Source organism: Macaca nemestrina, chromosome 1, assembly GCF_043159975.1.
Source record: "Macaca nemestrina isolate mMacNem1 chromosome 1, mMacNem.hap1, whole genome shotgun sequence".
Lineage (NCBI taxonomy): Eukaryota > Metazoa > Chordata > Mammalia > Primates > Cercopithecidae > Macaca > Macaca nemestrina.
This window is the reverse complement of record NC_092125.1, coordinates 180,286,006-180,311,758: the sequence shown is the minus strand read 5'-3', so window position 1 is coordinate 180,311,758 and position 25,753 is coordinate 180,286,006. Positions and strand designations below refer to the sequence as shown.

The 25,753-nt window shown below is 55.6% G+C and overlaps 1 protein-coding gene and 1 long non-coding RNA gene across 17 annotated transcripts in view; one reads left to right on the top strand and one right to left on the bottom strand.

Moving 5' to 3' along the window:
* The window catches only part of LOC105495074 (LDL receptor related protein 8), an 84,829-nt gene that overhangs the window by 47,642 nt on the left and 11,434 nt on the right, over nt 1-25,753 (bottom strand). The gene's annotated exons all lie outside the window — the stretch shown is intronic.
* Nucleotides 3,535-6,344, top strand: LOC139362277 (uncharacterized). The gene is made up of 5 exons (XR_011620814.1): nt 3,535-3,673; nt 4,182-4,377; nt 5,235-5,375; nt 5,565-5,772; nt 6,229-6,344. It is a non-coding gene; the product is annotated as an uncharacterized lncRNA (long non-coding RNA).

Sequence of the window (25,753 nt, the reverse complement as noted above, 5' to 3'; positions counted from 1 at the left end):
GGGGCTCATCTGCATCGAACTCACACATGCCCTGTTCCTGCTGGACCAAGCGTCCAGGACCCGCTACAGAACAAGGTGAGGAAGAGAGCACTGGGCAGGGAGTCCGGAGGTCTGGATTCGAGTCACTGCTGTGCTATTTTGCTCTGTACCCTCAAGCACATCATGGCGCTTTTCTGGTTCACAGTTTCTTCATCAGGAAAAGGGAGGGTGATCTGGTGAGAGATAAGCTTTCAGGTGTGGTGGTTCCAGATCAGGAGGCCCAGAAATGAAGGCGGCAGGGGGCAGCGGTGGGGGTCTCTTTTCAGCCTAAAAGAGGATACCTCAGCACAGCAGTGACTTACCCCAGGCCTTGGGGCGCTCAGACCACCAAAGTCCCCCCCTGGAATGAGCCTGGGATGGATTTAACATCAGGGGCCATAGCATGCGGCCTCTCCCCAGGGGCTGAGAAGTCCCGTGGCCCCAGCCTGCCCCACTCCCTCATCTTCCCCTCCTCATAGGGGAAGGTGGGTGGCTAGCCCCACCTCAGCTGCAGGTAGGTCCCTACATACTCCATGCTTTTTATACCATCATGCCTTGTCCAAACTGTCTTTAGTCTGAAAGCCCTTTCCCCTACCTCCCGCCTTGTTTCCATTACACACTGGGCTTAAGTATCACCTCTATTCTTGATGTGGGAGCCTCCTGAGCTCCCATAATCCGCTGAGTGTCCTTCTAGGGCAGAAGTTGGCAAACTTTTTCTGTGAAGGGCCAGATAGTAGCTATTTAGGCTTTGAGGGCCAAATGGTCTCTGTCACACCACTCGACCCTGCTACTATGGGGCGGAAGCAGTCAGAGACATTAGATAAATAAGTGAGCATGGTTATGTTTCAATAAAACTTTATTTACAAAAACTGGGGACAGGCGAGGCCTGTGGCCTGTATTTCGATGATCTCTGTTCTAGATCATCACTGATCACGAGTCCAACATGGTTTGCTTTCTTCCCTGTCCCTGCAGCACAGGGACTGTCAAATTCACAAGAATCCAGCTTGGGGTGGTAGGTCTCAGTGGGGGACACTGAGCCAAATGCGAGCACAGCTACCCAGCCTCTGCTCCATACTTGCAGCTCTGGGACTTGCCTTCTCCCGAGGAAGCTACTTCCATGGACCACCTTTATTCAAATCTATCCACAGGCCCTCTGGGTGCTTCTGGGGCTGCAGGCCTGCTCCCCATCCTCCGGGTAGCCTGGCAGGGATTAGGTGAGAGAGACTGGGTCTCTGAATCTGTTTCATGCCTGTCCTCTTCAGTGGAATCTTTGCAGTACATCTGCATTCTAAGATGAATTTTCTTCACACTTTGCTTAGAAGAATGCCTCTGTATGTGCAGAACTAGAAGAAACCTGAGGACTCAGAGTCCACCTTCAGATGTGTGGATTGAGGCCCAGAAAGGGAAAGGGGCTGGCTTAGGGAAATACAGCACGGCAGGGATAAGAACAGCTCTCCTGCCTCTCAGCGCAGCCCGCCCTGTTTCCTGCACTGAGAGGTCATTGTCAGTGATAGATACGAATACCACCTATTGGTAAATCATAGTCCATAATCATCTTAAAGTAAGTACCAATATGAACCACAGCACCTGGGGAATTTCCTAATGTGAACACCAGTGGTTTTTCCCTCACAAGAAGCTCAGCATCCAAAAAAAATGTATATCCTAGTTTCTTCTTTTTCTCATTCTAACACTTACTGGGTGCTTCCCCTGTGCCAGTCTCTGCCAGATGTTTTTACCCAAGAAACCTCATGGCAAGGGGCCTGCTATGTACTCATTTGACGTATGAGGAAATCCAGGCCCAGAGATGTTAAGTTACATGTCCAAGGTCACATATGGGGGGAGCAGGGTCACAATCTGAACCCACAGTCAGATGCCTGCTCATCCCCACCATGGCTCCCCAGATAAACATTCAGCAGTATCGGATGTGGAAGAAAAACCTTACAGTAGGTGAGCAAGCCCTGTGCAAGCTTCAGTTCCACATTCAATGAACCTTACTTCTGTTCTACGTTCTGCACTGAGAACACAGAATCAGCCCAGCCCAGTCTCTGGGAATTAAAAGCAAGTAGGCAAGTCTGGCAAGGATGTCTGGTCAGATGTGCCCAAAACATCAGGGCAGGCTTGAAGAAGGTGATGATGGGGCTCTGTCACTGGGCACAGGACAACCAGATACCCCCCAAAAACCCTGCCCTGCCTGGGATTCTGAAAGCCTCGGGGTGAGCTTGTCCTCCCTCCATGTGCCAAGCCCTGCAGGCACTGGGCAAGGAGGCCAGAGCAGCCAAAAACACCACTGCTGTCCCAGAGGGCAGCTTCGAGGTCAGCCCCGGCTGGGAAATGGCAGCTGCAGGGAGAGTGCCCTGTGGTGGTGGTTTTGGGAACAGATTTGTTCACTGGCTGGACCGGCTTGGAGATTTTCCACTCTGGCTCTGGCCTGGCACCTTTTGGCTCTGGCCTGGCACCTTTCACCCAATATCCCAGTGACTCCTCACAGCTATCTTGGTAGCTGTTGTTAATCCCATTGTACAGAAGAGGATATTAAGGCTTAGAGGTGAGGGTGTTAGGTGGCAGAAGTGTGATTTCAACTCTGTGTGGCAGCTGCCAAAGCTTGATCTCTTTCCATTCAGACCCTCGGCCACCTCAGTGTTACCAAGCTAAGAATGAGGACCCGAGAGTCCTCAAATGTACTGAAACACCTCTCAGGTCTCCTGGAATGTGCCCAGAAGTGTGCAGCAGAATAAACCCAGGCCTGGGACGGCTTTTGCTCTGCTAATGGATGGCCAGGAGTGGGGACTAGAGTAAAGCACGCTGGAGGGCCCCACTGGAAGTGGGATCACATGGAAGGATCTGGAGTCAGAGTGGAGACTGACTCCTGGCATAGCCACCTCGGGGTGAACCTGGGCAAGTGGGGATGTGGCTTTCCCATGCAGCTTTGTCACAAGGACAAAAGGCAAAAAGACTCTTCTGGGAGATCCTAGTGAACACCCCGTGTCGGGCCGTTCAGTGCAATGAGCCCAATAGTCCCTCGTGAAGAGACCATATCAGCCCTGCCATGAGATGAGGGCTGTGCTGCCGTTCTAAGGCTGTCAGAGCAAGCCATGCCAGACCCCTACTCTGCTGGCCTTGGCTCTGGTTCCCAGGGTGATTCCGCAGCTGGGCTCATGGCTTCCTGTTTCCAGGGATTTATGTCCCCCCATGCCAGTCTGCCCCTTGGACAATGCCCACCTCTGTGAGTCCCTCAGCCCAGGAGTGATACATAGTCAACCAGGGTCTGTGACATCATAATCTGATGCCATGGCAACAGATGGGCTGCCACAAAGGACTAGGGGATCCTAGGGGCAGTGAGGAGGGGTTGACCCCAGGGTAGAGTGGGGGATAGTGGGAAATCCAGGACAAAGGAAGTGGGAAATGCTATTTATAACAAGAACATGGGCCAAGGAAAGCACCAGACAGTCCTTGGTCTATCAAACTGTGCCCTGCCACTTGTAGGCTGTGTGACCTTACACAAGTTACACGACTCCTCTGAGCTGCACTTTCTTCGTCTGCACTCAAGAATACCATCCCTGCTTCACGGGACACACAGGGTCATTGTGAGAAGCAAATAAGCTAAGGATAGCCCCAAAGCTTTATGAACTGAAAAGCAAAAAGGCGCAAGTTAGAGGTGTGTGAAGTCACAGCCCTGGCCCCAGCTGCTGTGTGTGTAACACTGGGCCCATCCCTCAAACCTTCTGAGCCTGCCTCCTCCTCATTAGGGAATGGAGGTGTGGCGCTGACTAAGTCTTAAGGCCCTCTCCACACTGAGTGTCTGTGATCCTATGAAATTATTAGAATCACTCAGCACCTCCTGGCTTCCCCCACCTCTAGAGACATCATTCCCATGCTGCTCCCCTCCCACACACATCCTGGAGCCCCAGTGCAGAGACGAGGCTTCAAAATAAAGATCAGTCCGGGCTGCCCAGGGGCACTGCTCCGTGTGGCTTCCTCTTGGCAATCCGAATGTCCTGCCATGTTGGACTCCAGAGTCTTGAGGCCCCCTACGTGGGTGTCCCATGTTACATGCCTGGAAGCCAAGGCCTAGTGAGAAGTGACCGCTCAAGGTCACAGCACATGTCCCTGGGAGGGCTGCACTTGAACCCAGATAATGACTCCCAATCTCACTTTGTGGCCAGCAAGCCAGGCAAGGGCCACCTGACCTGGCCCAGGGGTCAGGGAAGGCTTCCTGGAGCAGGGGCACTGTGTTCAAAGAAGAGGAGTCAGCCAAACTGTGGGAGTGAAGAAAGCAGTGAAGAGCATTCCAGGAAGAAGGATAATGGGGCTTGGGGGCATGGAGGAGTGAGCAGAGTGACCATTAGGGTCTGGGACGAGGTGAGTGGCAAGGGACCTGGAGATCCACCAGGCCAGGGAACAACTTGCCCTGGTGAAGTTGTTCACCAAGTTGTGCACCAAGCTGCCCTGCAGAGGCCTGGCACAGGGGCCTGGCTTTCCTTGAGCTCACCCAGGGACCCATCCAGCCTCTTGCTAAACACAGGACTGCTCTCCAGCAGCCAAAAAACCCCAAGGCTCCAGGCTGCCAGAGCTTCCTTTGGGATTTTGTGAGGCTGTGCAAGACAGAAAATCGGCCCCTAGCAGAGGAGAGGGGTATGAGGCAGGACAGAGCCCAGGGGTGGCCATGCACCAGGATATTTAGGATAGACACTATTTTCCCCCTTGAAGATGCATGATGCCCACCGGTTTATAAAGGCCCTGAGAAGGACTGCAGTGAGGATATCTGATTGTTTCCTCCAGTCTTCCAAGCTTGTTTAACCAAGGAACTCCTTTTTCAGATGCCACATCTGTTTATTCCCCAAGAAACAAGTGGTCCAATGAACCACACCTAGGAAAACACTGCTAGGGCGTAAGCCTCTCATCCTACAAATGATTAGATGAGGTGCAGAGAAGGGAGGGACTGGCCCATGTTCACACAGCAGCCTGGTACTTGTACTTAGCCGTCTGCCTCTGGGCCAGCCCCACTAGGCCATAAAAAATAGAACAAGGTGTTCACAGAGCATAGAGCCCAGAGTGAAGCTGCAGGGACCCCACTGGAGACCCCAATCCTCAGAGCAGAGACATGTCTAGAGAAGGGCCCAGGAAAGGACAGAGAGAATGTATACCCGGCCACCTAGAACAGGAAGATGAGAGAGCTGTCAGCCTTACAGGCTCTGACTGATCTCTGGTTTCTGTAGACAGGTCTTGGGCTCTAGAGAATGTTCTCTGAAGGCAGAGCAGCGACCCCTAAGAAAGATGGATTCCAGCTCAACATCGTTGCTCAGCAACCTGGGCAGGTTCTTTCCCCTCCTAGGGCAGTTGAGAGGCAGAAAGCAAAGGTAAAGCCCCCACACTGGAGAGCTGGGTGCAGAGAAGGGACTCGGCTGTTCCCAGTTCCTCTCTCAGGCATGGGCCAGTGCAGGGTGGCTGGCTTTGGCCCTGCAGCCCAGCCCTAAGGCAGCTGGGCCACTTGTACCCGGGTCGGGGAGATGAAAGGGCTGCTCCCACCAACAGTTACCCTTCCATAGAGCTCACCAGGCCCCGGCGTTGCCAGGACGACCGCTTCCAGCAGAATGAAGATCCAGGGTGGGGGCAGGGGGTGTGCCAGCCCACCCCTGGCCTACTAACCTGGCAGGCAGATTTAAATGACAGTCCAGGAAGCTACTATTAAACTGTCACCCCAGTCAACAGGATGACAGACCCGGAGTGTTCTCTGGCTGCAGCAACGACACAACAGTAATGAAAGGGGGAGGAGACCATGGCCCAGAGCAACCTGTACCCCACCCGGGGACCCTGGCCTGCTGGCTGTCCCACTGCCAGAGCCACCCTCTCAGGCTGTGGCGGGTCCTGGCACGGAGCTGGGGCTCAGCACAGGGCCTGGCAAACTATTTTTAAGCAGAGGAACCCTTTTCCCAAGTGAACCCCCAACATATAAAACAGATTAAAATGGAGCTGCATGGTTGGAAGTGGGGGTGGGGGTGACAGCCACAGCCCATCGCCAGCAGATCTGGGGTCCAGCAGCACTGGATTCAAATCCTAACTCCTCCCTGGACATGTGATGTTCCCAAAGCCCTCAGTTTAAAGATCCCGTGGGTCCATTATAACATTGCAAACAGCTTCCACCTGGCTCTGCTGCTGACACTCTAGGGACCTAAGGTTCTAAGGCTGTAACACTCTGATTTGCACCCTAAGCCCCTGTGACAAGACTCCATGACAGCTACCGCCAGAGTTCGAGATGTAGATAACCTGCGGATGGCAGCCTCTGATGCCTTCCTTGCAAGGAACTGTTTATCTGAGTCCAGAAGTCCACATGCGGACAGTCTCTGACTACTTGAGGCCCGCAGTTCCCAGGAGGCAAACGGTTCCCACAGTCTCCTGACAGTAGGGTACAGGCAGCCAGCACCCATATGTGGTGGGTGGGACACGGTGAGTGGCTTTGTGCTACCCAGCGGGCTCTGGGGCTCGAGCCACCATCATCCATCAGCAGGTGACATCTAAATTCACCCTTTCCCCCACCCTCCCATCCACCTGGGGAGACTGAGAAGCTGCAGGTGCTGAGGAGGAAGGAGACACATGAAGGGCTCGAGCCAAAGGATTCGCCCCATTCGGAATAAAGAGGCTGTGGCAGAAGGAGCACTTTTTGGTGAGGGCGGCTTTGCTTTTAAATTGGGAAGTTTCCCTCAAAATTTTCTGGGTTCTCTCCTCCAACCCATTCCACTAAGGAGTTACACAATTCTAACCAAGCCAGATCCTAAGACCGTAAATCTATTTATTTCCCAAGAAACAAGTGGTCCACCTTTGCCCCAAAACACCAAGGCATGAAAATGAGGTTATAAGGGTCGGGAGGCCTGAGGAAAGACGAATGGGAGGCAGTGGCAGGACCCCAGCGGTGGAAGGAGTGTCACCCCTTCCCATTCTGGGCCTCAGTCTCCTCATGTGAACACATCTCTAAGGGCCCCCTCCAGATGACCTTCTGAATTTGTGACCCCATGACACGGAGGGGTTGTGGTTCTTGGTGCTGTTGCAAGCTCCTCCAAAGGGCTCACCTGGGGCTTCCCACAGCCAAGCACCTCCTCCAGGCCCCAGTACATCCCAGCTGCTCTCAGATACTGCCGGACCCTGGCCCCACTGTCACCAAGGGAGGCCCAAGCCCTTGCTGGGGTATGTAGGCCTCCCTGTCACCACAGGGAAGAAGAGCGTCTCCGAGGGACAGACCGACAAAGGCGCCTTCCTGTCCCAGTGATTTGTGCATGCAGGAGGTATTGAACGAGTTGCAGCTGAGGGGCCGGGAGGAGGTGGGTGGGATGGGATCAGCAGGGGTCCCTGGCTGGCGCCTGCAAGGTGCTGCTGAGAGCAGGCAGCACGCTGAGAAGATGACCACGTTCCTGCCCTCTCCCAGGCTCCAGCCAGCCCCACCCCGGATTTTGGCACTGGGATTGTGGGTCCCAGAGAAACAGCTAGAAGAAAACTCATGGCATTCTTAAAGTAGAAGCTTCCAGAGGCCAGAAGGCAACGCCACGAAACCCTTTAGGCCCTCTAGCCAGAGTCATTGCCAGGTTCCCAACCTCACATTCCCCTTCCACTCCTACCCCAGTGGAAATGTGGTCTCCTCTGACCAGGGGACCTTCCTGGCTAACCCTAGCTAGGCCCCCTGGGGCTGATGGATCCATGGCTCTGCCTCCCTTGGGCGGGCTGACCTTGGAGCTTGCCAAGGACCCCTGCATTCCAGGCTCTGTTCTTGCCACCAGCTTCCTAAGGGAAGGAGGGGCAGCTCTTCTGCTTCTTCTTTTGCAGTCGAGGAGAATGTTCTAGATCTCATTCCAGCCCTGCTCTGCCACCAACATGCTGTGTGACATGGGGCAGGCCTCTCTGGGCTCTCAGCCCCCACTAACTGCAAGTTGGAAGCTCAGGGCTCCCAGAGCAGAACTCTGCAGCCAGGGCCAAGGAGGCCAGGCTGTGGGACTCAAGGACCCACGAGGCACAGACACTCCTCTGATGGAGCGAATGATTGAATGATGACCCCTGCCTGTGGGGGGAGGGTGGTGGGTCCCTTGCTGCTACCCACAGGCAGGCAGAGCACTCGGGCCTCTGATGTCAGCAGTGGGTTGCTGCAGCACCCTCCCCTCTGCCCACTAGGTAGAGACTGCAATCACTAGGAAGCAGCCTTGGCTAAGTGAAAACCGCAAATGCTTTCACCAATTAGGCTGGTAGGAGAAGCATTTCCTAAGATGAGCCCCACTGGCCCATCCTGGTGATAAACGGGCAGCACCTGTTATTGGGAAATCCATCTCCTGGTGCGGGACTGCTGCCTCTCTGGAGTGCTCCTCTGTGCTGGGCTCTGGGCTCCTCACCAGGGACTGTGGGGCAGGCTGTGCCCAGGAGGCTGGTGTGAGCTCTCTGCCACCCCCAGCCTCATGCTGGTCATCCAGGGAGCCTGTGCCCACCTGTGTGTCCAGCAGAAGGTCTGCAGGTTAAAGTGTCACTCTGTGACATCGCTGAGGCCTGTGCAGGGAGTCTGCTAGCTTTTCTGGAGAGAGGTTAAGAATATCTCACTGAGAATGGCGTTAGCAATGGGCCGTCTGCCACCCCTGGCCTGGAGGGCCTGGCTCTGCTCTGTGGCCTTGATGTAAGTCTCTGGCCGCCTCTGCGCCTTGCTCTCTTCCGTCATGGCATGGTTAGTTGGATGAGATAAGCTCTAAGTTCCTCTCCTTTTTAGACAGGTTTTATCCACCACCAGGCCTAGAGTGAGGCTGACAGAGGGAGGGAACTGTGGCTTGGTCCCCAGCCCCTCACAGTCCACTCCTGTGGCTCCAGGGGCTACAAATCCAGAGCCAGTAGTCACTGTCCTCCCAAAGCCCTCCCCATAATCAAAGAGCCATCTTTCCTTGCCTACTGGCTTCCCATCTCCCCTTGAATATGACCGACTGCCTTAGCAGGACACTCAGGAACACTTCAAGCTGCCCTGCTACTGCTCTGGCCCATCCCTGGCCATCACCTGCCTCCAGTAACCACTCGATGGTTATGGACAAGCCATCAGCCTTCATACCAGGTGCTTTTGCTCATATAGCCCCACCAGGCCGGAAGCCCTTCTTCTACCTCCATGGGCAAAACTCTCCCACCCTTGAAGGGCAGCTCAAGCATCAGCTGTTCATGGTGTCTGATGATGCCCCCATCCAAATCCCCCCACCTCTGACAGAGCAGAAATGAGTGGATTCCAGCCCGGGGCCAGCCAGGGCCCACAACACCAAAGTAGGACGTTAGCAAGCTCGAGTCTCCATGGGGTGCTTATTTTGCTGCTGTATTTTTGGCAAGCCAGCCCCAGGCAGTGCCTACAGGAAGCCCCTTCCAGGCTGTGCCCACCCTGGCCGTCAGTGCTGAGATGAAGATCTGTGGCCCCACTGGCCAGAGGAGACCTCAGGAGCCGTCCACCAGACCAGACTGGACTCAGAAGTCATCTCAGCAGCTCAGTAAGCTGCTCTATGACATGGCTCGGCCACTGTCGTAGAACGGGGCTCAGGGAGATGCAAACCCTTCCCAGTCTCACCTAGTGACAGCTGGGCCCTCGGCTGTGAGAAAGGCCTTCGCAGGGCTTCTCTGGGGAGTTCTGCAAAGCCCTGCCTGGGTTCCAGAGCCTCTCAGTGATCTGGGCCTCGGGAGCCCTGGGCACCCCTCCAGGCTGCCCTTGACCTCTGGGGTGACATTGCACACGCCCCTTACCCTCCTGTGCCTCAGCCTCCTCACCTAGACACTAGAGGAGTCAGGTTTTCATGTGTACCATTCAAAGGCCTGCCTGGGTTACCTCACAAGGTGAGAGTGAACGGGACAGAAGGCGGGTGCTAGAGGTGTGGGGTGGGGCTGGGTGGTGTGGGCCAGTGTGGTCAGTGCCCGCTCACAGAGGGGAGACAGGTGTGCTGCTGGCTGATGCAGACAGCAGAGCACGTGGCTCAGAGCAAGGGCTCAATGGAGACAGTGGAAGGGCCCTGAAGCCAGGGGCTACTGAAGACCTTCGGCTCAGAGGTGGGGATCATTGGGGGCGCTGGGGAACAAGGAAATTGTCTGATTGGGATATACTCCTTGAGCCCAAGAGAAATCTAGCAGACTGGTCCCGGGTCCTTAGCAGGTGTGGAGTTGAGTGACAGGTTTGAGACTCCATCCCCAGTCCCTTGGCCTGGCTCCTCAGGGCCAGCTGTGTGGTAGGATGCCACCACCCACTTTGAGAGATTAGGAAGTAAAGACCTTAAAAGGCATGAATTGGCCAGGCATGGTGGCGCATCCCTGTAATGCCAGCACTTTGGGAGGCCAAGGCAGGCAGATGACTTGAGCCCAGGAGTTTGATACCAGCCTGGGCAACAAAAACAAAAATACAAAAAAACATTAGCTGGGCATGGTGGTACACACCTGTAGTCCCAGCTACTTGAGAGGCTGGGGTGGTCGGGTGGCTTGAGCCCGGGAGGTTGAGGCTGCAGTGAGCCATGATCATGCTATTGCACTCCAGCCTGGGCAACAGAGGGAAACACTGTCTTAAAGAAAAAAAAAAAGGCATTGATTGTCCCAAGGTCATATAGCTTGAGGCAGGACCAGAACCCAGGTTGTTTCATCCCTAATGCTGTGCAAGCAAAGGAAAAAGTGAGAGGTGGACCTTCCTTCAGAGAGTCTATGGCCAAACCGAGCAATGGAGAACCCCAGGTGTAACAGCCACAACCCAGAACAAAAGGAGATGCATCTTGGTTAGACTCCAGGGTGTTGACGTCACTCATCTCCCCTCTCTGGACCCCAGTGCCTCAGCTATAAAACAAGGACGCTGACCTTGGTGGTCTCCAAGCCCGCATCTCCCTTGCCTATGAGTAAGGTCTGCTGGAGGGAGAGGAGGCAGGCCTGGGGAGGGCTCATTGCCTGGAAGAGAGACATTTTAAGTTGGTCCTCAAAGAAAGGGGTGATTTTGGCTGGCAGTAGTAGGGGCTAAGGAAGCCTGCTCCGAGGAACTATGTTTTTCCAGAAGGAAAAGGTGGATTCTGAAAGCAGATGGAGAAGGCTGCTTCTGGCTTCTCAGTGCCTTTGGAGGGAAATGGGGTCCATTCTGAAGCTCTTTAGAGATTCAGGATTGGTTCCAACAGGGAGGTGTGACCGTGTGGTCCACAACCCCTACCCAACAAGCAGATTCCTGGCCTCGGGCTCATGTTAGGCTGGAACCTAACATGATGTGAGCTTGGAGACCACCAAGGTCGGCGTCCTTGTTTTACAGCCGGGGCACTGAGGCCCAGAGAGGGGAGATGAGTGACGTCACCACCCCGGAGTCTAACCAAGACCCATCTCCTTTTGTTCTGGGTTGTGGCTGTTACACCTGGGGTTCTTGTTTCTCAGTTTGGCTATAGACTCTATGATGAATGTCCACCTCTCACTTTTTCCTTTGCTTGCACTGCATTAGGAATGAGATGACCTGGGTTCTGGTCCTGCCTCAAGCCATATGACCTTGGGCCAATCAATGCCTTTTTTTTTTTTTTTTTGAGACAGTGTTTCCCTCTGTTGGCCAGGCTGGAGTGCACTGGTATATCAGCTCACTGCAGCCTCAACCTGGCAGGTTCAAGCCATCCTCCCACCCCAGCTTGCCACATAGCTGGGACCACAGGTGTGCACCACCATGCCCAGCTAATTTTTTTTTAAAATTTTTTAATTTTTGTTGTTGTAGAGACAGAGTTTCGTCATGCTGCTCAGGCACCCTAGGGCCGTACTACAGCAGGTGATCCAGAGTCAGGGCCTGGGAACAACCTGTATGATTATACTTGAGTGACTTAACCTCTTAGAGCCTCAGCTTCCTCATCAATAAAATGGGGCTAACCACCTCAGGGGGTGGGAATTAAGAGAGGTTGTAATGTTGAAATTCATGGTAAATTGCACATCCCCACAAAAGCAGGCAGAGCTCTCGTCAATCATGCAGCTTATTTCTTACCACCACCACTCGCCCACTGCTCCAGCTTTCCTGCAGGGACTTTGGGGAGAGCTGGGTTGCCTCCCTGTTGGAATGGGAGAGGGCCGGGGGCAGACAGGCAAGGGGCATGGCTTAGCTGGAAAAGCATTTGGGTCCAGTGAGGTGCTGGGGAGCGGCCAGTCCTCATAGGGCCTGTGGGAGGCTCCAGTGGAGCCAAGGGGGCTGCAGGCAGAATACACCTGGAACCCGGGCCCCGAGGCCATGTGGCCCAGCCCTTGGATTTCATACACGAGAAAAGGGGCCACAGCAGCCTCGAGCTCCCATGGCAACTTCAGCAAAGCAATTCCACTCCTCCCAAGACCCATCAGGAACAGAACTGCCACTGAAGAGACTTAAGGAATCATAAGATAGTCTTTGAATCACAGAACAGAATCTCCTTGTCTCAGAGAGGATCTGAGAATCGTAAAACACAGTTTACAAGTACTCAGGCTTATTCCGCTGAACATCAGGACCAATGAGTCACAGAATCTTTCCAGTTTTAAATCACACATCTTAGACTCACAAACAGAACAAAACCCCAGAAGCTTCTAATCTAATCCAGGCGCCAGGAGTGGCAAAGGCCTGTCCCTTTCCCCCTACCCCTACCAGTGCAGGAATCCTCTGTTCCCACCGCTGACATATGGCCATTCGCCCTCTTGAATGCTCTCAGCGACAGGGGACTCAGTCAGCCGTGCTGGCTGGAGGCTGAACACGTTCCTTCCTCTTGAACGGGGAGGGAAATAAGCTCTCAACAGGAGATCCCCACTTTGTACAAATGGATTTTTCACCCCTCCTTGTTCTTTGGCTCTGGTCAGAAAGATTCCCAGGGAAGTGGAAAGGAGCCAAGAGCTGCCACGAAATGACTTTACCCAGCAGACAGGCTGGTGATAGGTTTCGGTGGGAAAAAGAAAGGAAAGGGGCGATGAATTCTAACTTGCTGAGCGATAAAGGAAATTAAGGCATAATACCGAGGAGGCAGCAGTTCTATTAACCTGGGTGGAATACCAATTACTCTAGCCTTCTCAACATTGCTCCAAGTGAAGAGAAAACCCCCAAAGAGAGTGTGATTGTGGCCCAGGGCTCATCTGGATTAGACTGTTTGTTTGCCCTGGCACCCTAATGATGGGAATGAGAGAAAATTCCCCGTTTCCTGGGAGACAACCATGCCAAAGTGGGGGAGGACAGGCAGGCCCACGCGCAGCCACTGGACTGCTTGGCAAATGCGCATGGCAGAGGGGGTCCCCAGGCCCACTGCAGAAAGGCTCAGTGAGGGGCCACCAGCAGCCTCCCCTCACCCCGCCCTGTCCAGGGCACCTTCTCTGTCCCATGTTCTGGGAAGGCCAAGCTTTCTGCTGACTCCTGTGCTACCTGGAAAGTCTCAGGTCTCTGCTGCTAGAAGCCAAAATAATCAAGCAGCAGGCCTCCTGTGTGCCAGGGACCTGCTAGATGCTGGCATGCCCTGCAGTTAGGTAAGACCTGCGGAGGTGGCCATGCCTCCGGGCGTTGGTTCTGGCAGGGCCGGGGCTAGGGGCTTTGGTCAGGACCACCCACCCATCTGAGGTCAGCCACAGGGTGAGCAGTATGGGGATAGTTCATGGCCACAAGCCCCAGCTCAGTGCCTCCAGCCAGAGCTGGGCAGAAGGGGGCAGACACAGCTGTGGGAGGCAAGAAGAGGAAAGGAGTGGGGTCATGTTCCCAGCAAACCCTCACTGCCCACTGGCATCCTGGCCCATACCTCAGCCACACCGGCCACTTCTCAGAGCCCCTTACAGAGGGGTGCCCATCAGCCTAGGGGTTCTGAGCTGGCATGGCTTCCCCAATAAGACAGGTCCCACTACAGCTTGAAGAGGAAGCCACTTTTAAACAGCCCTCCCAGTGAGCACTGCCGGCTGCCCAATGATTCCACTCACCTTGGTCTTTCCTGCAAGTGAACCCTCCTCCCAGAACTAAGGTTTGGAAGATCCCAATCTGCTGCCTGACATGGCCATTCTCCCACCAAAACAGGTGAAGGAACGCAGGACTCAAATCACGCCTTTGTCCCTTACTAGCTAAGAGACCTCAGGCAGGCTACTGGACCGCTCTGAGCCCATGTTTCCTCATTTAAAAAAGTGGTGGTAGATCCTGACTCGGAGGGCAGTTGGTTGCTAGATCACATCTATCAGTGCCCGACATAAGGGATGGCACACAGAAAATATTCAGTGACCGAAGTTCCTCCTCCCTTTTTCTCAGCCCTGTGGCAGCCCCACCACCAGGCTTTGTACACATTGAGTCCTGAAGAAGTTTTTGCTGCAATGTGTTTAAAAGGGCATCTGGAGGCCTAGCCTCTGTCAGCCTGGGCCACCTGGTTCTTCTGTGACTTGTTTTCTCCATGTATAAAGTAGAAGGGCTGTTCCTTGGAGAAAAAGGTCAAGGTGGGTGGAATTATCACCGGGCAGCCAGCTGGGCTCAGTGCAGGCTACTTCAGAAGCCTCGTCCCTGGCTAACACCACAGTGGTTATAACGCCAAGCGGGGCAGCCAAGACTGGCCCACCTGGACACACAGGCAATGAGTGGAGGTCACAGGAGGTCCAGCGGCCACCTGCCCTGCCCCTCCACCCCTGCCCCCACACTAGTCTCTCCTAAGCCCCACAGGGAGCCAGGGGCCTCTAGAATGGCCTCTCCTCCACCCACGTGCACGGGCCCTGGCACAGGAGAGGAGCTGGGGAGGAAGCTGGAAGGTACCCAGCCACCCATTCCAGGGTGAATGGTGAGCCTGCCCAAGCATGAGCTCTTATGAGGCCCAGACTGCTGGGGAACCAGGGTGTCTGAGGCACATGCGTTCCTCACTCTCTGGGAGTTGGGAGTGGAGGACCCTCCTCCCCTTCTCTATTCTATTGGGAAGCTTTCCATGACCCCATGTGGGATCAGAGACCTCTTCTGACCCACAGCTTCATCATCCTGCGTTGGTGTCACTCAACCATCTTTCTCTACCAGACTAGCAGCTCGGTGGAGGCAGGCACTGAGGGAGCACGTGCTGAAGGCATCGCATGCAGGCAATCTGGAAGCCTGGGGCTTTTCATCTATACAGAATGTACAGCCCCAGACACAAACCCTGTTTACCCTCCAGCATTCTGCATACATAGGAAAAGCAGTAATCATTGAAGTCTTGCTTCAGCTCCTCCATTCATGCAGGAAGTGGGGCTCTGGTCTGTTCCAGTGCTCTCCAGTTGGGTGGCACTCCCACATCCTTTTCTCTGGGCATGCGAACTAGCTCGTGTCCTCTTTCTCTCGCCAAAGACAGTGTGGTACCAAGGAGAACAGAGCCAGGGGCCAGGAGGCCTAGGTTTTGGTCCCAGCTCTACCCCCAAGCTGCTGTGTGGCTTTGGGTAAGCCACTCTCCCTCTCTGGGCCTCAGCGTCAACACCAGTTGGATGAGGGGTTGGGTCCCACTGCTCTCTGGGTCCGTTCCTGCTCTACTTCACTGCCATGAGCCATGTGTCTGGGGCTGGAGCTGGAGGAGAGTGCTCGAACCAGGCAGATGGTTCTGGGGACAGGTTCAGAGTCTGCAAGGCTGGGAGGGCACCTGCCTCTGTCCTGGGTCCCACCTCCTGGCCTGCTCCTCAGGAAACCCTGGGACACATGAACTTGGGCCTCAGCTTTGGCCTTGATCATAGTGTGATGCCATCTCTGGGCCAGGCCTCATCTGTCTACATCACCTCACCTCATCTCGTGGTTTATGAAGTCCTTTGTCTACGTCTCCTCATTTAGTTCTTACAATCACCCCTGAAGTTCAGACAGGGACAGGATGGGCCCAGGTCACACCGCAGTCAGAGGACTATCAGGCCCAGCATTCTCCAGCAGCCCTGATATCTCCTCCATGAAACAGGAAGATTCCTGTTTCATCCTGTTTCAAGATTCCTGCACAGGATGTGCAGTGGGAATCCTGACCTTGCCCCCTGAGCAATATTGAGTAGTGGGGGTGGTACTCTCTCAGAAACCTCTTCGAGCCACCATGAAAATCCAACAGCATAAAGATGCCAAAGCACAGGTGCCAGCCAGGGCCGCAGCCCGCTGGAACAGAAAGAGCACCATGCAGGGAATCCCAGAGCCCAGGCTCCAGTTTTGGGTTTTCCCATCGTCAAATGAGGGCAAGGATGCCTGCCCTGCTTCACCCACTCAAGGCCAGCTGTGCACTGGCCACACTTACCCCGTCCCACCTTCCGCACAGCTGTCTGTGCCCACCACCTCAGCCAGGAGGAGTCATGAGTGCCTTCCCTATCTGCACACAGCCCAGCCTGGCTCACTGCACCAAAAAGGCAGGCCTGGGCACAGACCACACACACAGAGGTGTGTTCAGACAGATGTGCAGACACTCAGGCACATGCACATAGCACGGGTACTTGCAGATGGGCACCTGTGCATACAGCAAGGCACATACCGCCACTTGCACACTCAGTTGTGCACCACATACTGAACATACTCAGACACGCATGTCATGCTGGGCACACACTGCAGCACACAGACTGCACACCCACACACGCACAGCTGGCTTCATATGACGCTCACACACTGCAGACAAATATGCATAGATTTTCTTGCCTCTCCCGTGATAGCCAGATGGCGGGATTCTCCCAGAGGGCTGCCATTTAATGCTCTAATTAATTTTTTTCAATTCTAGGTACCCAAAGCCTAAGTTTGCTCAATTGGGCCAGGCATGACCCAGTCTGAGGCCAAGTCAGGAAGCAGGACCTAGGACGAGGGGGTCCCACTACACCTAGGAGAGGCTTCGCCCTCACCTGGTGAGTAGATACCTGGCCTAGCAAGGGGCTGGGGTCACGGGCCCAGAATGTGGGTCTGATCCTGGTTCCAACAGTGCTCCTATGACCCATGACAGGGAGAGACCCTTCCCAGCAGCCCCGGCAGAGCGGTCTGGCGCCGGCTGCACACCTCATGATGCAGGGTGCTCAGTCCCTGCGGAGGCCACTGACTCTCCTATCAGACTGCCCTGCAGCGAGGCTTTCCTGACATGGAGGTGGGCTCGGGGCTGCACATCCAAATCCAAACACACCTTTGCTGATCCCTACTGTGTGCAGGACACGCTTCAAGGCACTGTGGGAGGACAGCGAAGGGAACGGGATGTTCACAGAGCACAGAGCTAGCAGATAGTCAGTGCTGAGACAGTGCTCACCGCATCTCCAGGCAGTCTGCTCTGAGCAGGCCAGAGTTCATCCTCACCCAGTTCTCCCGGGGAGCCCCACCTTGTTCTCTAGGCCATGAGGATCCTGGGGGGTTCAGGCTAGCAGGAACCAAGCATCACTGGCCCTCCAGTTCTCTTCTCTGCCTTTCCCGGGGCACCATCTTTGCTGCTAAATGTTTGGAAAAAGCAGTGATAAATTTACTGCCTCACTTATGAATAATTTGCTGTCAGGAGCTGTGTGTAAGCAGAGGGCTGAATTAACGAGGCTTAATTAACATTAATGTTGTGACGGATCTCAAGTGAGTCGGGAAATCCCCCATCCTCACCGCCCGGACCTTGCCTGCTGATTCCCTGCTCATGTGGGAGGTGAGAGGCCCAGGGAGGGCTCTCAGAGCTGCTGACAGACGTGACTGGGGGCTGACGGCTTGCAAGAGATCAGCACAGGAAGCCAGAGCCTCTGCAACTCCAATTCCAAAGAAGCTCTCCGATTAAGTCCTTCATCCCTTGCCTGGTGCACTGGCTAGCACGTGGACCCTGGAGTGCAAGAGACCAGCGTTTAAATCCTGCTGCTGCCACTCCTATGCTATGTGATCCTGGGTGAGTCTCTCCACCTCTCTGTGCCTCACCATCTCTATCAGTAAAGGGACAGGACAGATCCCCCCTCACAGGGCTGTTAAAGGATCCATGGGCCAGATCACATACAGTGGCTCATGCCTGTAATCCCAGCACTTTGGAAGCCTGAAATGGGCGGATCACGAGGTCAGGAGCTCGAGACCAGCCTTGCCAACGTGATGAAACTCTGTCTCTACTATAAATACAAAAATTAGCTGGGCATGGTCACAGGCGCCTATAATCCCAGCTACTCGGGAGGCTGAGGCAAGAGAATCACTTGAACCCAGGAGGCAGAGATTGTAGTGAGCCAAGACTGTGCCATTGCACTCCAAGCTGGGCGACAGAGCGAGACTCCATCTTTAAAAAAAAAAAAAAAAAGGATTCATGAAGTCATGCATGGAGAGCAGAGGTGCTCCCCACCCCGCTCCCTATAAGCATAAGCATCATTGGTGATGGTGCGCAGGGCTCATCATCTCATTTAATCCTCCCAACCAACAGCCCTTTGAGGTAGGGCCTGCCATGACACCACTGTGCAGAAGAGGAAACCAAGGCACTGAGAGGGGAGGTGGCTCCCCCAGCTCACATGCTGTGTGACGTTGGGGGAAGAGACTCCAGCCACCCACCACAGTCGCTGGCAGGAGCCCCTCGAAGGATCCAGAGAGCCAAGGTGAAGGCAGAGGTCAGGCTGCAGGGCCATGCAGGGGACCAGTGTGCCCTTGGGCAGTGGGCATCCCGTCAGAGAGGCTAGGCCACTGTTTTTCAATGACTAAGGCGTTACTAAGCTGCCCCCCGAGGGCCCAGCCTATGCCAGGCTCCGGGGATAAGATAAAGGTGGTAAAAGCTGTGCCCCTGCTCTCGGGATGGATTCCACCTCCGACTTCTGTCAGCTGTGCCCAGGGCACCCAGCCCAGCCCTGGCATGGGGCAGGCACACCATCATTTATCATCAGTGATCGCCATTATTCATATGAATTGGAGGATGCTTCTGAGCAGAACCAAGTTTGAGCAGCAGCAGAAAGGAAGCCCAGCCCCACCCACCTACCCCAACGCCTCACCAGAGATGGGAACCCCCATGCCCCCAGCTGTAACCCTGCGCGTCTTGGGTCACTGGACAGGGCAGTGACCTCTCCTGTCAGTTTAGTGGCCCTGAGCTCTGCCCCGGAGCATACCCGCACCCTGGCCTCCAGGGGACAGGAAGGGCTCTGGACCCCAGGTCCCCAGGTCTCACCTCTGGGACTACCCAGTTGGAGTTTTGGTGTCAGCGATCCATTTGGGGACAGCATGGAGAGAAGGGAAGAGACAGGGGCTGGGGCAGGGGCAGATTCCACCTCCAGAAAAGCCCTCAGGCCCCTCCTCAGCCTTGCCCCCTCCTGCCAAGCCCCCAGTACCCCCAAGCCCTGCCACAATCCCATGCTCCAGGAGGCCTTCCTCCAGCCCGCCCCAGCCCATCTCCCACCCTCCTGACTCAGACATTCTGTGTCCTGCTAAGCCGTGTGACCTGGAAGAAGTCATTTTTCTCCTCTGTAAATGCGGGATGAGAACTACCCGCCTTACAGGCTGATGTGAATGGAATGAGATGCTGCCTGGGTGAGGGCTCAATATGTGACACCTATGATTACTGACAACCCAGAGGTTAGTGCAGTGGAGACCCAGCCCTGCAGGAGCCTGTGAGGAGCTGGGCTGGCTCAGAGGTCTCTGGTCTTTTCCGGGCTGCTCCCAGGCAGCAGGATCAGCCAGGGTCTCTGTGTGGCCCCTGTGGCAGGCCTGGGAGCCATGGAGCCTCTCAGGAAGAACCAGAAAGAACTTCGTTTCTGAACGTCTTAGAAAGAATTGCTGTATAAAGGAGTGAAGCCTCCATCCCAGGAGGTATGCAAGCAGGGGGATCCATTCATTCGTTCAACAAGCTACAGTGGGCCCCTCCTCTGTGCTGGGCCCTGTGTTGGGCACTGGGGGTTTGGGAAGGAGCATGAAAGCCAGTCCTGCCTGAAGAAAGCCATACTATAAGACACAAGAGATGACAAGGGTGCCAAATCGACCCCGGGTCATGCCTGCCCAGCCCTGCACATGCTTCAGAGCCTGGAGGAAATGCAGGAGGCCCTATGCCATGAAAAGGGGCTTGGGAAGTACCCAGGGCAGCACAGTGAGGGCTGAGCTCCAGCCAGCAGATGCGAGACCCAGGCCCCAGCCTGCTCTGAGCTGCCATGCCCTCTGGTATCCCGGGGACCTCCCTGCCCCGGTCCACCTCCATCACAGCTCAGGGCCAGTCCCCAGGCCCTGCCCACCCCCAACATCCAGTGAGGGGTACGCAGGAGGAATCTGTGGTTTACAGGGAGGGCCCTGCTGGCAGCAGGGTGTGAGGAGGGGGCGAGGGGTAGCTGTCTCTGCCTGAACAGGGGCATGGGCACAGCCAGTTCCAGGCAGGTGGCAGGCTTACCCTTTGCCCACTTTCTTGTCCCCTGGCAGTTTCTGGGGTGTGGGCTCCAAGGAGGCCCAGCAGCCAGACCACCAGCTGCTTCCCCTCCCCACACAAACCCTGGCCACAAAGCGCCCTCCCCCAGCTCTGCCCGCCTGTGGTGACAGCCTCTTGGCACCAGCTCTCCCCTCCCTCCATCTGTCAGGAATCGGTGCAGACAGACTGTGAGAACCACAGAGGAAGGAATGACGCTGCGTGGACCCTCCCTGCCCCCAGCCTCGCCAGCATGCTCCCCACCCCATCCCGTCTCTCTCTCCCCACTCCTATGTCTCTGCCTTCTCTTCCATCTGTCTCCCTACTGATGAAGACGTTGACAGAGTGGGCGTAGGGAGGGGAAGAGGACCAGCCAACCGGTGACCCCACTCATAACTGCCACACACCACGACCACAGTCCGGCCACCCATGTGGCTTCCCTTCTCCCCACCATTAAGGAGTCAGACACTGTGGGACTATGGGCTCAGTGTCCCCATCTGTACAATGGGTGAAGTCATTCCTGCGGGCCCACCTCCCAAGGGCCACCATGAGCCTGGAGGCAGCACATGGGAAGGGCCTTGTCCACTGCAGAGCTTTGTACAATGCACATGGCCAGCGCCTCCAGCTTCTTTCTATTCATCATGAGAACGGCAATCTCAGTACTGCCCTCCACTTGGGAGGAGTGAGGCCAGCGTGGGACATGGACAGACAGCCACATGCCTGGAAGAACAGAAATGGCAGTGGTAACACAGGCAGGCCTGTGAATGTTATGATTCTCACCACAGTCATACGAGGTGAGCAGGGCAGAGATGGGGAAACAGGCCAGAGAGGGGAGTCACACAGCTGGGCTAGAGGCAGTCTGTGACAGCAGCCAGGTCTCCTGGCCCTATCCACACAGCTACCCACTCGGGATGCTTGGCCCTGCTCTTCCAGACCTTCCAAGAGCCTCTGTTTCTTTCTTGAATTCTCCCAAAAGGTGAGGAAGAAATCAGTCTTTTCTTTTGGCAGGGAGGGTTTGAGACAGGGTCTGGCTCCCTCACCCAGGCGAGTGCAGTGCATGACTACAGCCCACTGCAACCTCAAACTCCTGGGCTCAAGCAATCCTCCTGCTTCAGCCTCCCAAGTAGCTATAGGCATGGACCACGACACCTGGATATATATATATTTTTTCTTTTTTGGAGAGATGGAGTCTCACTATATTGCCCAGGCTGGTCTTGAACTCCCAGCCTTAAGTGATCCTCCCATCTCAGCCTCCCCAAAATTCTGGGATTATAGGTGTGAGCCACTATGCCTGGCCTTTTTCTTTGTTTTCAATTAAGTGAGCCATGCCCAGCTAGCAGAGTCCACAAGGGATGGGGAGGACTTGCTGGGGACCTGAGGGGGCAGTGGCCAGGGCTTGGGGGTGCAGCTGGACTGGTCAAGTGTCCCAGTTTGCTCACAACTGAAGGGGTCCCTGAGATGCAGGATGTTGAGTTTTAAATTGGGATAGTTCTGAGCAGCCGAGGAGGCGTGGTCACTTTATGCATGGTAAGCACATGGCAATGCTGACATGCTGGGCAAATGAAGTGGACGTTTTCGCTGAAGAGAGAGCAAAACCTCTGCTCACCCTGCTCCTGTGAAGCTTGGACCAGGGCTCCAGAGGCCCAGTGGAGAGGAAGTTCTGGTCTAGCTGCAGCCTCAGGGTCATGTGGGGCTGACCCCCCCAGCCACAGCATAGATGTGCCCAAGGTAACAGGGAAGGGTCTTGGGTCCTCATCCCTTTCACAGCGGAGGAAGCTGAGGTTCAGAAAAGGTCACACATTGAGTTAGGGGCTGGTGCTCCTAGGGCGTGACCTGCTTTCCCATCTGTGGATCCTCCCCAGGTCCTGGCAGGGCACCTGGTACAGAACAAACCCTCAGTGAATGTTGGAGCTGGGATCCAAAGGCTCCAGTCCACAGCAGGCACTTCCCAAGGACTCACAGAAAACCATATACAGTCATGCGCAGCAAGAGGGACTGGAAACCTAGCAAGGGGTCGGTGGCACAGGGCACACTCAGAGTCCAGAGGCACCCTCCACCCCTCTTTCCTCTGCCGTCCTCCACAGGTCCCTGTCCCCCTGAGGCTTGTGGTCTGCATCGTGAACCACAGACTCTAAATCAGGCCATCATGGTATCGAGTGTGGGGAAACACAAGGATGGGGGAGCCCAGAGGACACTGACCCACCCAGGGGAGGAAGTACCCTGGAAATGGTGACTCCGGAGGTCAGGTGAGGCTGGACAAGCAGAGGTGGGGCCTTCCAGGCTAGAGACCTGCATGCGAAAGGGCCTGAGGCTTCTTCCGGGGGTGTGGCTGGAGAGGAGACACCTGGGGCTTGGGGTCAGTGCCAGGTGAGACCTGGAGAGGAGACAGGTGCATGTCGGGTCTTGAGGGCTCTGAATGTCAGTTAAGAAGACTTGGTCCTATGAGGGGTGGACGTCCCTGCAGAAGCTGAGCAAGGAAAGGGTGTAGCTTTGCAACTCTCAGAGCACTCAGCTGCAGAGCGAAGATAGGTTTAGAGGAGAGAACAGAAACTAGGTAGGGGCTGCTGCTGAGATCCAGGAAGGGCACAGCAGTGCAGGCTGGGGGAGAGGCCCAGACTGGCAGGTAGGCAGGTAGGCAGGTCGGGACTTTCCTCCTTCCTCTGTTCGAGGTGAGGGCTCAGGGGAAGGAAGGGAGGAGTTGTGATGACTCCCAGGTTCCTGCCCAAGGCCCAGGCAATGCCTGCGCTCTGGACTAGTCCAAGAGGCGGAAGAGGTTCAGCCACAGCCCCCTAGTGCTATGTGCTGTGTCACAGTCATTGCAGGATCTGGGCACTGCCGCCCTGCTATCCAGGAGAGCAAGTTGTCCATAATGATGTCACCTTTGCCTTCAGGCACGGTACTTCTGTCCTCACCCTCCACTTCTCAAAGCCCTGGGAGGTAAGTCACAGGACGCAGCTAACATTTATAGAGCCTGTGAATGTGCAGGCCACCAGGCCCCACGCTGGGGGAGCCAGAGAAGCAGTGGCCCCAGAGAGGATGGTCCTTATCCGAGCCCACACCACAGGTCAGCTGTCACAGGCTGGGCCTCCCTAAGCCTGGGGGCTGTGGCAGGAATGCAGGTAGGAAGGGCCACAGCGCAGGCTTGCAGTGAAGCTGGGGGCAGACTCTGTAAGCAGAGGCCCCATTAACAGAGCTGGGATCAGAGAGGGCAGAAGAGCTGTAGGAGACAGATCTGGGATTGACAGAAGAGCAGGTTTTGTAACAGGAAGAGCAGTCCAGGGGTGGGGAGCTGCTTGGTCAGTGAGTGAGCGCCCAGTCCGCGGACACATTGGACCCCCGACCTCCAGCCCACCAGGCTGCTGAGGAAACTCCTGCATGGGATGGAAGGGGGAGGCTGCTTTGGCTTAATGAAGATGCTGCCCCGGCCCACAGATCAGGCATCCATTCACTCAACACCTTCACCAGGGCCTGCTCTGAGCCAGGCTGGGGACAGTGGGCACCAGGGCTGGGTGGAGCAGGCCAGATACACCTCCTCTGTCACCCTACTTCACCCTGATCCGGCAGGTGAGGCCAGAGCCCAGCCGGAGTAGGAGATAGAGGCATGGGTTCCTTCAGCCCTGGCTGACCATGCACCATGTCACAGGCCTGTGTCCTGGCCGCTAAAGGACCAAGTGTCTGTAACTTCCTGGGCATATTTAGGGCACAAGGCCAGGGGCCAGGCAGGGCCAACCACAATGTAATCTCCTTCTGCACCCCACCCCTCCTGAAGGTCCCTAAGGCTCTGGGCTCATTTCCTAATGAGGTCCCTAGAAGGCCTCTCCCTAATTAAACTGGGCCAGCAAGTGACAGCCTGGAGCGGCAGGGGAGAAGGGGAGATAAAGGAGTCTTTCTAGGGGCTCCCTGGCTCCTCCTATTCCACCCCACAGTGCAACAGCCCAGTAAGGATGGGGATTCCTGAAGGACAGATGGGAGAGGGAGGTTCAGAGAAGGAGGTCAAAAGAAGCCCAGGCAATCTTGAATTGAGCACTGCGCGTGCACCATGCACCGCTCTTAGTGTGCCTCACAAGTGAACTCACTGATCAATCCCACAGCCACCTTGAGGGGCGGCTCCATCCTACAGATGAGGCAGGTGCTCAGACAGGTGAAGTCATTTGCTCGGGGCCCCACATCTAGGAAGCAGTGAGGTGTGGACTTGACCCTAGGCGGCCTGGTAGGGTCCTGCTGTTATCCATGTCATGATATATCCTCTCACAGATGAGGTAGGGGCCTGTCCTGGGGACTTGCGCATCTACACCTCCCAGCTGGCTTCGCACCAAGTGGGCCTGGAAGCGGCTGGGGTGGAATTTCCAAAGCTGCCCCAAGTGATGCAAACCACTGATCTAATCCTCAGTCTCTCAGAGCCCCAGAGCAGGAATATACCTAGGTCACATGGCATGTTGGGGACAAGGCCAGGCTGACAGCCTGGAGGGCAGCCAGCCAGGTAGGTCAGTTAGCCAGCAGCAGCAAGGGATCAGGCCTCTGTCACAGAGGGGAGACATCAGCACAGGACCTCCAAGGGTGGGAGAGACCAAGGGCCAGAGGGGAGGGCAAGGCATGGTGGGAGAGGTGGCAGAGAGAACAGGGGCTCAAGCCACATGGGCTGCCAGACCACTCTGCCCTGGTTTGGTCCAATTCAGTGGTGTAAAAAGAACCAACTGCCTCATGGGACTCGCACGCTGAGGGCCAAGGAGGTTTCTGGTACTTTACATAGGCCAGGAATTATTTATTACCCACATTGTACAGAGCGGGAGTCTGGGGTTCCATTCAAGGGGCTTGCCCTGGGGTCTCCCAACCAGGAAGTGGGAGAGCTGCAGCTGGAAGCCAGATCTAGCTGCTGCTGGAGAGACCATGCTGGCCGCTGTACCACTTGGTCCCTACGCTGGAGAAGCAGGCAGTAGAGGCAGGCTGGGAATGGGGAGGGGAGGGGACAGAAGAGCGTCGCATGGGCAGCTGATGTCGAGTCTGCTCTCACTGGCTCATAGGTATTAAAAAGAATCAGCCCCATCAGAGCTTGGCACAAAAATAAGCAGACGGAAAAAGCCTCCGGTAGATGCAGGCTCTAACAAACAGTCGTATGGTTTAGGCCATGTCTCCTGTGTGAGGGGCTGCGGCGGGGTCCCTGGGGCCCCATAGGGTTGGATTTCACAGCTCCTGCCCCCCTGCTTCCAGCCCTGGGCCTCAGAGAAAAGGGTCAGCTCCTTGGAGCACCCCGTACCTGGGGCCTGGCCATGGCAGACTCCTGCCACATGAATCCCTGACTCTTAGGGGAAAACAAAAGAATTCCACAGAATGGGACTAAGAGGGACTGGAGATGCCCCACTCCCAAGGGGCAGAGACCCCACGAGGGGCAAGCATCTGCCAAATAGCCACTTGGCAAGGCGGGAGCCGAGGAGGAAGGCTGCCATTTATAACAAGCAGCCCTGCGGGTGGGGCCAGAGCACACGTGGCCTGGGGAGGAGAGGCTGCTGTGGCAGGGGGCA